Here is a 14,322-nt window from a genome sequence, read left to right on the forward strand (position 1 = left end):
GAAACGGGTCTGGCAGTGTTACGGCAGCGCCCGTGCTGCGCAGTGAGGGGCGCTGACCAGGGGGGCCCGCACGGGCAAGGTGTGGCCATGCAAGGGACAAGCTGTGGCCCCAGCTGAAGAAGTGGGGAGGCCGGGACACGCCCGGAGAAAGCCCTGGGCTGTGGTGACCACGGCCGGGAAGGGTCCTGGGTTCTGCCCGGCTTCGAGGCGTGGACCCTCACCTCAAGGAAGCACGTCCACTGGAGTGGCCAACGTTGACACCAGCGGCCCCCCAGTGCCCTTGGGGGCTTGGAGGACCCCCGTGTCCGGATCCCTGCAAAAGTGCTGCCGTCACCTCTGGATGAGTCCGGCAGCTTCCCGGGGACTTGAACACCCACCTCCGTGGTCCCAGGCCCCCCGCATCCCCCACCTGCGCGGGAGAGGTGAGGCGCGGCGGCGAGGACATCTGTGCGCAAGCCTTTGTAGCCACTTGCTAGCGGCGGCTCGGGCCGGACGGAGCCTCCTGCCTGTCAGATGGTGAGCGGGCACTCAGACGTGTGCCCACGCGGGCGCAGGGAGGAGTAGGCCAGGATGCAAGCCCTGGAGAGGCCCGGGCCTGCGGGTGGAAGCCTGCATCTGGACATCCCAGGAGCCAGCCCCTTCCCGTGGGGTCTTCTGTGCTGCGGGTTCTGTGTCCCCGAGAACCGCCCCCCCATTCCGTGTGGGAGACGCATCCTCCGCGGACACAGGGCGTCCTCGCCCGGTCACATAGACCATGTCCCCCGGTGGGCGGGGCTGGCCCCCACGCACCCTGAGGTGGAGCTGTGTGTGGGGGCCTAAGTGGCTTTCTTGAATCTGGGGCTCACCCTCGCGGGTGGGGCACCCCGCTCAGGGACACCCCGGCCCTGGGGCTCCTCCGCCGGACACGCTTGGGGCAGCGGGAGGCCCCACCTGGGGCTCACAGCAGGAGCGCGTGTGGAGCCAGTCCCGGCGCCCCCGCACCCGGGTCCCAGCCCTGACTTAGCCGCCAGCACAGACGGCTTCGGCGGGCGCTGTGGGTGGTGAGTGGCTGACCTGAAGCTTCCATCTTCCCGTTCATCGTCGGGTTCACAGCCTTCCTTTCGGCATCCTTTGCCCCCCCAAGGGCTGGGAGCAGCCATTGATAAACTCTCCTCCGCAGAAGGGAGCTGGAAAGGGAGCAAGGAGACATTTGGGCCCCTATAAAATACACTGATTTTATTCTAAGTCTTCACCGTGTGACAGTTTTGGTTGAGGGGTTAACACACGAGCGCGTGCACACACACAGGCACACACACAGGCACACATGCGGGCACACGCGCTTCAAGGATGAAAAGAGTTTGAACTGAAGCAAGCACCACTCAAGGGCTGGGGCTCGGAGCATCGAGGCTCTGACAAGCCTTTTCTTTATCCTCTTGAGCTAATTGTGTCACTTGACACGCCAGCATGAGGAATAGTGAGATTCTGACAGGCTAATTCGAGCCTGTGGTTCCAATGAAATGTACATAAGGCACTTGTTATATTTAGTGACAATCAGTGTCATTTTCCATTTAAAAGCAACCCTTTATTTGGTGGCGGTGACTGCAGCAGCCCTTTGCTGAGGAAGAACCACAGTTCGGGGTCCAGAGGGGTGACCACCCAGAGGCAGCAGGCAGGGAAGACCCGGCAGCTGCAGGGGAGGCGCAGGGCCGAGCCCCCAAGCGTGGGGTGCCGGCTGGGGCCGGGTCTGGTGGTGAAAACAGGGCTCCTGTCTCGCCCGGGTGGTTTCACCCCCAGGGGCAACCACCTTGTGCATCTTGCTGAGCAGAGACCCAAAAGGTGATTTTTAATTTGATTATACGACGAACTTGTGATTTTAAGTAGAAAGAGAAAAATGCCGTCTTTGTGGGTTTGTCAGGACGAGCCGGCAGAGGGAGCCGGCAGGTGGTGCTGGACGGCCAGGCTGCTCTGCGCACGGAGGCCGGACGCGGCTGAGTGTAAGATTTCCTGTTGGCGCCGAAGGTGAAGTCAAGGGCTGCAGTGAACGCCAGTCTGGGTCGAAAATGCCCCAAGGCAGCAGCAGCTAAGACTGACACTGACCAAGAGAAGCTCAGAAATGAGGGCGTGGGAGGATGTTTAGGGGTGTGCCCAGGCCCAGTCTCCTGCCCTGGCCGGCAGCGCCCACAGCTCATCTGCTCGTCCCAGGCGTCAAGTGCGCGCTCCTTGGCCGGCTGGAGTTCTGTTGCATTGTGAGCGTGCGCCACGGTGAAACCACGGTTTGGACAGCACATTTCTCAAAGAGATAAAAGCAGAGCTTTTAAATGGATGTTTTCTAGCCCTGGGGTCTCACCCAGGGCTCGGGCCTGCAGGCCAGGGTGGCCGTGACCCCGCACTGGTGGAGTCGGTTCCGCCGACCCGGTTCTGACTTAGTCTCCCTCCGGCCTCTAACCTGACTGACCTGCTAGGCCCCGCGGCCCCAGCCTCTGCGCGGGGTGCTCGCGCCTGCCCCGTGCATCCCGGGAAGCCCCATCTTCACGCTGAAGGAGAAATATCAAGATCAGGAGAATGACTCACTCCAGGGAGACTGAGGAAGCTTCCAGGGCGGCGCGGCCTGGGCTGAAATGGCGCTGGCCCTGTGACGCTCCCGGGATGGAGGGGACGCCCCCCCCCCCAACCAGGGCGCCCGCCCACCCGCACTGTGTTTCCTTAATGCCAGACTGAGCTGTCCCAGCAAGGTTTTTGCTCAAAAATCTTTTTTGAGCGAATTGATTTCCCCTGGTTGAGCGATCACCAGCCAAAGCAGCAGGAAAGCCCCTGCCCCAAATCACTGCACTTTCAGGGCTGCGGGGAGCAAGCAAGTCACAGGCGGCAATTTTTCCAGAGCAGCGGTGCAGCCTTAGGCCGGGGCGTCTCCCCAGAGGGCCGTGGGCTCCCCACTGCCGGGAACAGTAAAGTTGGACGCAGAAATAGACAAATAGGACTTGAAAAGTGGCAAGAGAGAACCTCGGAAGATCCCAACTGTTTAAACAGCTGAGCTCTGGGAGCACAGTTCTGGAAGCCTCTACTTTGTTTCGATTATGTTTTTTTTCTTGCCAGAGTGACCAGTGACCGTGTGGAGCACCCAAGTTTGAGCCCCAGGGAGGCCAGGGGCGGTTCCCCAGAGCTAATATTCCTGTGGGAATATGGGCCTTAGGCTAGCACGGCCCCCTCACCCAGCCCCCCCCCCCCCCCCCCGCAGGCCTGCTCAGCAGGGCCCCCAGCGCTGTCTCCCGGGAGAGTGCAGGCCTGGAGCCAGCGCTGGCTCCCTCTCAGATCACCGCCTGCCAGCTCTGGACTCCCCTCCAGGTGCAGACCCGGCCGGCCCTGGGGAAGGAGGTGTCCCGTCTCTGCTGGCCGCTGGGTCTGGAAGCTCCGCCTGCAGGACTCTCCCACAGCCCTCCCGGCGGCCTCACCCTCCTCGAGTGTCCATGGCGTGGTCCCTGACTTGAGCACGTCTGGATACCTTCTCCGGAGACCTCGGGGCTCTCCCTGTCCCAGGTCAGCAGAGCGCTCGGAACTGACCATTCGGCCCCCGGCTGCAGCACAAGCCCCTCAGGCAGACGCCTGCCTCCCTCCCGGCCCCTAGAGCACGCGGGTCCTCTGGGAGCCTGGCCCTTCCGGCGCCCATCTCTGCGTGTTCTCTTTGTCTCGACATCTCTCGCCCCGCTGCTCCTCCGGCCCTCGGCCCCGGGCGTTTCCTGCAGGAATGAACTGGGTAAACGTGGTCCTGCGAGGTGGACGAGAGCCCCCTTAACACCTAAATCGTGGCTTTTCTCTGGAAACCACCTTGTTTAGCCACCACCCCAGGTTGGGGGTTCACTGTCCTCACAGATGGGAACGTAATTTTGCAGCCTCCAGTGACCTTTACAGGCCTTTCGTGCCGAATCAGGGGCCAGACCCACTTTCTCCCTCGGCTCTTCTCTGGCGCGTCCTTCCCGGGGGCAGTTTCCCGCCTCAGGGGATGTCCCTTACTGCCCCTGGCCCTCGGCCTGGGCGTCCCCACTTTGCACGTGCACCCCCTGTCCTCGGGGCCCAGGCCTGTCACTGCAGGTGCGCGTGCAAGGCCTCAGGGGCGGCCGCGGAGGCTCCTGGCGGGAGGGGGAAGCCCGATCTGTCTCACCTGCCCTGCACGCCTCAGAGCCGGCCGCCCCGGGCCTGTGGCTGCAGCCACGCTGGTCCCTCCCCACACATTGGTACAAGTGATTTCACTCAACACATAAACTCGTTGTCACCTTCTGGCTTTAAATGTGAGTTTCAGTCACTCTTAGACTAAAACCCGCGCCCTCAGCTGGTTGTGCGATGCCCCCCCCCAGCCTCCCGCGTCCAGTGCTGCGGCCTCCCACTGTGCCCCGTCCTGGCGTGTCCCTCTGCGCCCCCGCGGCCTCTGGGGATCAGCGACCCTGCTGTGCCTGCTCCCCGGGGCTCCCCTTGGCTGTCCACTCTTCTGGAAGGCTCTGCCCGCTCTCTGGGTGCCCACTGCCCACTCCTGTAGAAACACGCGTCTTCCCCGCCTTAATAAGTCGCTCACTCATGAGGAAGACTCGTGTTTGGTGTCTGTCTTCCCCCTAAAAGGTCAGCCCCACCAGGGCAGGAATGACTTGTTTGTTCAGACCTGCCGCGCCGCCCCTTCCAGCCTGGCGCCGGCACGTTCCAGAGCCCTCAGCGGGCCTCGGGCCAGGGGGCGACGGGTGGAGAGGGAGTTGGTGAGCTCCATGGTCTCAACCAGCGACGTATCCATGTGTCCCGCGACCCCTGCTGTTCTCTGAAGACGCCCGCTCCTCCCTCTGCTCCATCAGTCCATTTGGCGAGCCAGAGACACCTCTCTGCTCGGTTCCCGGCCCTCTGCATGTTGGACTCAGCTCGTCTCCTTTTCTCTGGGCCGCAGGAGGTCACCTCGCCCCGTCCACGACAGCTTCCATGAGCGCATGCTTTGTTCTCTTCACTAACTTGTGAGCCTCGATGACAAAAAAAAAAGTTTAATGTATTTTAAATTCCCTAGAGCGCCTTCGCACTATGGCCGTTGACAGGCAGCCTGACAAGGAGGGCCTTGAAGGAGACTCACTTTATGTGTCAACCTTCCAGAGGAAAATAGGTCGTATCAGAGCGAATGCCTGCCCGAGCTGTGCCGATCTCCCCCAAGACTTCCTTGCACGACGATAAAAAAGAGTATGTTGCCATCGCGAATGCCGTGAAATGCGCTTGAATGGCCATGACCGCTCTGGGGTGACTCAGAAGGTGAGGACCCAGGGTCATGGATCCTGACTGTTCCGGCTTTTGAGGGGACGCTCTCTCCCTCTTCCCGTCTACCTCGCAGGCAGTGTTGGAAGAAAATCAGCGAGGGCGATCAGGGCAGTGCCTGTTTTAGATCAGGAGAAGATTCAAACGAGTGTCCAGAAAGCAAAGTGCAGCACATTGCCCGCCCCTGGACCGGGAGCCTGTGTCCGTGGGGTTAGCAGTGTTCGCTGCCGGAGACCCCGGTGGCGTGGCACTGGGAGACATGCTTGGCATCAGCTCAGCGCCACCTGCTGTTGGAGGAAAAGGTTCTGAAGTGGATCCAAACACCTCGGATTTGGCTCTGATTCTACTAGGTGGAGTGATAAGAGCGGCTTGTTACTCCTCCAGTGCTCCGAGGCTGCGCGGTTTCTTCCAATCAAGATGTACTTGGATAAGGCATCAGAGACACCAATGTCACAGACTGAGGATTAAAAGGTAATATGGAACAGATAGTGGGATTAGTTAGAAATTGAAGGAGAAGGTTAGAGACCATCATTTAAAAAATACAACATGATTGTTTGCTATTCGAGCATGAGCAGACAGATTCTCAGGAGACAGGAGGGTGAACATCAGTTAACACATTAGCGCTGGTAGCAAAGGTTAAGACAAATCAGAAGACAGGACAAGGCGGGGGCGGGGGGGGGGCGGCTGTAAGAGAAGTTCCTCGGCTTCCAGCTCCTCTTTAGGAGAAAAAAGAAAGCAGGAGGCTGCATCAAGCTGTACTTTGCTCTCCATCAAACTAGGTAGCCTTTGATAAAATCCAATTGGGGGGCCTCCCCGGTGGCACAGCGGTTGAGCGCTGGGTTGCAAAGCTGCCCGCAGCCTCCGCAGCGCTGGTTCGATCCCCGGCCGCTGGGCGAGGGTCCCACATGGCGCTCAGACCTCTCCTGCCGCCCGCTGCTCCCCTCAGCAGTGTACTTCATCAGTCTGCCTGCTCTGCTCTCCCTTCTGGCTCTGGTGAATTCATTCTCTCACCCTCCCGCGCTTCTGACTGTACCCAGTGCTTGTATAAATAAATAAATCTTTAAAAAAAAAATCCAATTGGGTCTGTTGACAAACACTTTATTGAGTATCAATAACTTGTCTCCCAGGCACAGTTCTTGGTGCTGGGGGTTCATCAACGAACAAAACAAAGATTATTGTCCTCCTGGGGGTCGTAGTCCAATGGAGGTGGTGGGGTTTGGGAGGCAGAAGGTGACGGAAACATGATTATTTAAATGATAACTTGTCACAAGATGATGAGCACTAAGAGGAAAAGACACAAAAGGTAGAATAGGACGGCGTGGGTACGCGGGGTGAGGGGCATCGGGTTACCAGGGAGAGTGTTGTGAAAAGCTCAGTGAAATTCTCATACGTTTATCTTTCAGGGCTTCATCTGTTTTGGGATAGAAATGGGCTACCATTATGATGAGCCGTCGGCATGAACACATCCCTGCTTGCTTCTCACAGGGGAAAAAGTCTAGAACAAATTCATCAAGTGAAACTAAAAGTTGATTATAGTAAAAAGTGGTCAGAAAGTACAGGTTAAGTGGCAAAAGTCCTCTTCGGTTGGAAAAACATGCATATTACATGCGTATTTTGATTTTCTGAGTTGTCCTGAGTTGCCTGGGGGGAGGCCTGGGCGCTGACCTCTGCTTGTGGCCCCGGGCGGCCGGGCGGCCGAAGGAGCGTCCAGTGGTCAGTCTCGTGTGTGTGACTGGGAGGGACGCCTGGGCATTTTCCCGGCCCCGCGGTGAGCAGCGCGGAACGTGCGTTTCTGAGCTGATGGTTTCACGGTCTGGCGCGTGGCCGCATGTCTGCCGGCCTCTGGGTGGCCTCGGGCGACGTGTCTGTCCATATCTGCTGCCTGTTTATTAATTGGGTTGTTTGTTATTGTGAAATCACGTTAGTTTTTAAAATGTACCTTAGACATTAACCCCTTGTGCACTGAGTAACGGAAATATTTTCCCCCGCTCCGGAGGATGTCTCTTATCTTGTCATTTCTTTCTCTGTATTACAGCTTTTAAGTTGAGGACATCCCAGTTGTTTAATTTTTTTTTTTTTTTGATTTCCCTTACCATAAGGGTCCAGTCACCAAAAATATCTTTATCATTGATGTCACCGACAGTATCGCCAATGTTTTCCTCTATACAATTAATGTTGTGGGTCCTACCTTTAAATCTTTAATCCATTTGGAATTTATTTCTGTGTATGGGATTAGTGAGTGATCCAGCTTACTCTGTTAGGGTGACTTCCCAATTTCCCAGCAGCGTTCCTCAAAGGGGCTGTCTTTCCCTCTGTAACGGTCGCTTTGCCGTAGATCAGGTATTGATAAGTACGTGGGTTTATTTCTGGACCTTCACTTCTGCTCCACGGACCGATGTTTCCATCTTCGTGCCTACACATACTGTTTCTAATGCTGTTGGGTTATTGTGAAGCTTGAAATCAAGTAACGAGGCATGTTTATTTCGTTCCTTTACTTTCAGGATTGCTTTTGCCATTCAAGTCACTTTGTGGTTCCGTAGAAATTTCAATATTTTTTGTTCAGTTTCTTTGAATATTATTGCCGCTATTTGGATGGAGACTGCATTAAATCTTTAGGTTATTTTAAGCAGCACCGTCATTTTGATATATCGACTCTGCCCAGCCAGGAGCTCGGGGAGTCCTTCCACCTCGTACGTCTGCATCTCGGTCCTTGAGCGACGTTGCGTCGTTCTCCTTGTATCATCCTTTCGCTGCCTGAATTAGATTAATTCCGAGGTATTTCATTATTTTGGAAGCAAATATAAATGGAGTTATTTTCTAGATTTCTTTTGCATCTTGGTCACCGTTAATATATAAAATATCTACATTATATGTAATATATATTTTATATATGTATATAAAGCTTTGAAGTGTTGATGTCGATGTTGCAGGCTGCCACTTTGCTGTGTTCATCTGTTTCTAATGACTTTTTTTATGGAGTCTTTAGGATTTTCTATATATTGTATCTGATTATCTGTGAACAGCGATAGTTTCACTTCATTTCCATCTTGGGTTCCCCTTATTTCCCATATTTGCCTAATGGCTCTGCCAAACCCTCCAACACTAAGTCAGTGAGTTGATGCCAGTGGCGTCCTTGTCTTGTTCCTGACCTGGAGGGAAAGCTTTCAGTTTTTCACCACCCAACACTGCATTGGCTCTTGGTTTGTGACATTTGGCTTTTATTATATTGAGGCAGGTTCCTGCTATCCCCATCTTGTTTAGGATTTTTTTTTAATCATAAATGAATCCTGAAACTTATCAAATATTTCTCTGTATCTAACAAAATATGGTTTTGGTCTCTCCTTTATTGATACAATGCATTACACTGACTGATCTATCCATTATAAACCATCCTTGCATCACGGGGATAAATCTGACTTTCACAACGATGACTTCGGATGTCGTTATGCTTATTTCACAGGTGAAAAAGCAGAGACTACACTTCTACTATCTCCCATGCAAACTAGAGGGCAGATACTTTGGTAACATTATTGAAAATATCACCACACAGTAAGTGTGCGTTTCATGTTCTGTGTTTAATGTGATCGCTGCTTCAACAACTATGATGTTAGTTAACTGCAGTGAGCCACGTGGCCCTGTACAGCCCATGTTTCATATCACACCGACTTCTCATCTGCTCGGTGGAGGATGAGTATTTCCAGTATTGAAGGAAATTGACCACCTGATTCATTCCCATTCTGATGGATCTGAGCTTTTGACCAGTCTGAGCCATTAAAAACAATAACCCAGAGCACCCAAATGTTCTCCATTTCTCCGGCTCCTCCCCCCAGACCTGTGTATCATGACCTCACTGACCCACATGCCAACCCTGCTACCTTCCTCATGCTTCTCCTCCGTGCTGCTAATCTGTGGGATCTCGGCTGTCTGAACAAATACTCATCAGAACGAGGCAGGAACACTCAGCGTAAGATTCCAGGGACACCCATCATGTGCGCTTTATCTGAACACGTAGGGAGGATGTAAGAGCAGTTGTCAAGTACTTTGTAGTCTACATGGAGATAAGAGACTTTTCCTCACCTTCCAATTTATCATCTGCGCTTGGAGTGTTTATCCAGTGTCAGGAGAACCTCCAGGCATCCGTTCACTCTAATGGCCTGACAGATACGGGGGCCGGGTGTCTTTTGCTTTTTAAGATACCCCCAGTTTCATTACTTTGACTGTCTATGGATCACACATTACTTGACATAATGAACTCGACTGAGTGTTTAAGGGTCTATGAGAGACACGATAAGGCTGCAGGTTTAGATCATCAGGACTCACCGGGTGGCGGCAGCGTGGCTGAGCCAGTCGGGGCAGCTCCTGTCAGGGGAAACGTGAATACATCCCCGTCAATTACCGGCCTTTCCGATCAGAAATGGGATGCAGAGTTCAAGCAACAGCAATCAGAGAAGCAGCTGCGCGAGTGGGCACCCCTCCCCGGCCTGGCACGCGCTGGAGGGCGCGGGCACCAGGCTCACTTACAGCTGCGAGCCCCGTGCTCTTCAGCGGGGGAGCCTGCTTCCGGGGCAGCCATCTGTCTTCATTTATCTCTGCAGAGTGTCCGGTTGAGAAAAATGGAATGTCTGCATGAGTTAAGATTTTAGGGCAGTGGCAGCCAAGCTGAAATCTCTATCAATTAGTTATCCCCCGCCTGCCCCTGCTGCCGCCTCGTTTACTTGAACACAGCGGACGCGGGGGCACGCAGGCGCGGACACTGAGCGATGAGGCACAGACACAGACCCCTGCTAGGAGGGAGCTGAGGCGTCGCTCGAACGCATTCTCACGGGGAAGTTAATATTTTGCACATGCGAGGACTTGCGAAACAGTAGCCAGTGTCCCCTGACTCGATGCTCACGTTTGCAGCTGTGCGCTGAAGGTCAACCAGGCCAAGGTCAACCAGGTGAAGGTCAACCAGGTGAAGGCAGCACATGGTGTGCTGGATGGTGTCAGCAGCTCCACACAGCTGTCTGTCAAGATTTTTCTTCAAAGTGAAGGCGCCAATTGGGAAATGGAATGGCATCAGGAACCCTAGTTCCTCAGGATGTCATTACTTGAGCTGCAAACTGACCTGATCACGAGAGTAAAGGCTTCACATCCTGCAAAGGCATGTGAGGAGCTCTCCAGAGAATTCCCTCTCCTTCACCTGTGCTCACTGGGCGTCTGCAGTGGACGCCAGCTACAAGCCCGCCTCGGCCCTTTGCTGTTTTTATTGCAGATGATAACTTTTTTTTTTTTATAATGATTTATTTTTATTTATACAAGAGCTGGGGCACAGGCAAGAGGCAGGGGAGGGTGAGAGGATTCACCAGAGACAGAGCGGGGAACAGAACATGCAGACTGACTGAAACACACTGCTGAGGGGAGCAGCAGGGAGACAGGAGAGGTCTGCGCACCATGTGGGTATCTCCCTGGCCAGCCAGGAACCGAACCCACGCTGCAGAGGCTGCAGACAGCTTCACAGTGATGCACTCAACCCACTGTGCCACCGGGGAGGCCTGCAGAGGATACTTTTGACTCAATCTCGTTGTAGCTATTGTCGGAGAGTCATACTGAAAGGCTTGCCATGGCCCCGCTGACATGAAGCAAATGTCCAACATTAGAGAAGCGTGTGGCGCGTGCCTGGGTAAAGTGGGTCAGAGAAGAACTGTGAGGCGTCCACTCAAGGGCGAGTCCCCACCCCTCCCGCTGCCTGGCATGTCCTGTGCTGTGGGACCGGCACCAGCCGAGGGGTGGTGCAATTGTGGACAGCGCTGGGGCTCCAGCGTGCAGCGCTGTCCCCCTTTCTGTGGTTGAAGGTGTCACCGCTATGTGTGTGTTTGCAATGCTGTGATGCGGCGCACGCGCCAGCCTGCCGGAGCAAAAGGAGCCGTCGCTCTGGAAAGCAAAGCAGTCCAAGAAGTTCCCCCAAACACGGGTGGCGGAGAATGAGTAAGCTGCGAAGAGAAGGAGGGTCAGGAAGACTTTGTCCTCGGAGGCCAGGCTCGAGGATGGCCTCAGGCGAGCCCCCATGTGGTGTCAGAGGAAGTGGGGGTCCTCCTGGCTTATTCAAGCAAAAATCTTCCCACTCCCAATTTTTGGTGAGGAGAAAGCTGGAGAGGGATGACATATTCCAAGAAAATAAATTGTGTATTTATTTAGAGAACATTAGGTTTGTCTTCTGTTAAAAAGTTAATTCTTGTGTGTATTTTTATTTTTCTATTCTTGAAACCTTTTTATTAAGTTATTATTGGTCTACAGCATTGTTTGAATTATAGAAATGTGTCATTTTTTACGTTGCATTTTTAGTGACCTGCTACAGTATCAAAAACAATCCCGAGAGCACTAACAAAGCGTTGGGATGAGTCTCTACAAACTGTGTTTTCTCAAGATTGTTGCTAACGTACATTTGATTTTCAGTTAAGTCATCTTAATTAATTGGGGATATAATATTTTATTTTATTTTTTTTTCTTCTTATTTTTTTTAATAGAGGCATGTTTTATTTATTTATTCATTTATTTGTTTGTTTGTTTTTTTTTTTTTTGTTTATACATGCACTGGGTACAGTCAGAAGCACAGGAGGGCGAGAGAATTCACCAGAGCCAGAGCGGGGAGCAGAGCAGGCAGAAGAACCGAAGTACACTGCTGAGGGGAGCAGCAGGCGGCAGGAGAGGTCTGCGCGCCATGTGGGACCCTCCTCCGGTGGCCGGGGAGCAGCCGGGGATCAAACCGGCGCTACAGAGGCTGCGGGCAGCTTCGCAACCCAGCGCTCAACCGCTGCGCCACCAGGGAGGCCCCGGGGATATAATATTTTAAACTGAAGTTTCGGACAAACGCTAAGTATTTACTCTCTTTTTTGACCTAAGATCATCTATTTAATTCACAAAAGACAACTCAAACCTTAGCTACTTAGTAACAATATTTAGATCTTCCTCAACAAGTGTCGGTCATTTGACCATCTGGGTTTTTATGTTTTTGTGATTGTTGTGATGTGACACTGAGAGAATGATTGTTTAAGTAATCTGTCAATTCTGAAACGCTTATTAAATGCCTACTGTAGACTGAAAACTGTATCAGGTTTGAGGGTATATAGAAAATCAATGATAATAGATTCTTACTTCCAAGAGACACTCAATAAATGTTAATCACGGGTGATACAACTGCTTCTCCAGTTCATGTTGAATCAGGACAAACAGCAATAGAAAGTCTGGCGTCTTGAGTGGTTACTTCACCAAGACCGTTCTTAGGTTAGACAATCTTCCCACCCATTCATTCATTCATTCATTCATTCTCTTATTTGTTTATCAAACACTTATTATTATTGGGTTCACTATACATTAGGATGGTAAACAATGAATGAAACTGGCACCCTAGTGGTATGCCATGAATACTAATGATAAAAAAGACAAAGGGCAGGACACACCACCCACTTGTCAGCGGTCACCTGAATTCCAAGGAACAGTGAAGCTGCATTTCAAGATAAGAGGATACTACGATGTCGCTTTTTAAGGCAAACAAGCTCAAAATGGAGAAAAAGTTAAAGGACCTCCGTGAAGGAAAGATGAAGAATGAAATCCCTCCCCCAGCAGGGTCCTCTTCCGCCCCCCTCCCTGCATGGACGTCTGGACCAGACCTGCGGAGCCAGGGGCACGCCAGGGGTTCTGGCCTGTGAAGTTGTCCCTAGTGTGCGCTGTCCCCTCCTCTGATTCGCAGCCACGTGTCCCTGCTCACCCCGCTTGCCCACGAGTGTTTCCTCCTGTGCAGGGGCGGGGCCTGCATCAGAGCCCCGGCAGGCAGACGCTCACCAGGCCCTCAGTCACAGGGGAGAACAGCTAACAACAGAGCCGAGGAAGTAAGGGAAGTTTGGTTCCTGTGTGGGCATAGAAATAGCCGCCAGGCCAACCCCACGACTCTTCCTTCTTCCCCCAGTCTCTCGGCCTCGCTCATTTCTGTGTCTCTATGTCTTCGAAGAAAAGATCAGAGTAAATGGTTGGCGGTGGTGGGAGAGGACTAGAAGGCACCTTTTGCTTTTATTTTATGTAATCTTAATTTTGCCTAATTAAAAAAATGTAGCACGCCTGCAGCATGAGTGGACACAGTTCTCAACCCTGCAATTCACCCAAATAAATAGACCCTTCGCAAGAGCCTCTTCAGCGCCAGGCAACTCTCACTACAATCTCATTGTAGGAAAATCCTGCCTCCCCCAAAACAAAGCTAAACAAAACATCCCACGCGCAGGACTGTGGAAGCCCTTCCCCAGGCCTGGGCACCGCTGACCGCAAGTGGATCCGAGCGTGAGGCCCTCTGCGGCCTCGTGATGCAGTCAAGGCGCGTCCAGGCTTGACAAGGAAAACACCTCACCGCTTTCACCGCCAAGTCACATTCTGCTGGATGGCTAGATCACGTCTGGTTACTCTTTAGCTGATGGGCATGCGGGGCCTTCCGCTTCTCAGATATATTTTGTGCCGCTGCCTGAGCACCCCCGACCGCTGCCCTGGTCATTTCTCTTGGGGTGTATGCAGGGAGCTGCTGGTTACGCAACATTTTCCCAATGTTTGCGTCATTTTATAACATGACAGTTACTTAAGGGGTGTCATTTCTCTAAATCTTCACCAACACCTGATACTGTATGTTCTTCATTTTTTAAAATATGATTTTGACTTCCTGCTGGTATCCAAACTCTCTCAGCACGGTTTTCGTCTGCACCTCTGTAATCCTCTGGAGCCTCTCAAAGAGGTTTCTGTGATCAGTAATGATACTGGACATCTTTTCACTGGCTTATTGGCCATTCGTATATCTTTTCTTGACAGCTATCAAAATCCTTTTCCCATTGCTTAATTGGGATGTTTGTTTTTATTAAGTTCTTCATACATATTACCGTATATGTACCATATATGTGACTTACATGTGTTTTCTCCCATGCTGTGGGTCTCACTGTTTTGGATTGTATTTTTTTTTTTTTGATGGTATACAGTTTTTAATTTTGATGAAGTACAATTTGCCTATTTTTCTTCTGCTGTGTCACATATAATAAGTCTTTACTTAATCCAAGA

Source organism: Talpa europaea (genome assembly GCF_964194135.1).
Source record: "Talpa europaea genome assembly, chromosome: 2".
Lineage (NCBI taxonomy): Eukaryota > Metazoa > Chordata > Mammalia > Eulipotyphla > Talpidae > Talpa > Talpa europaea.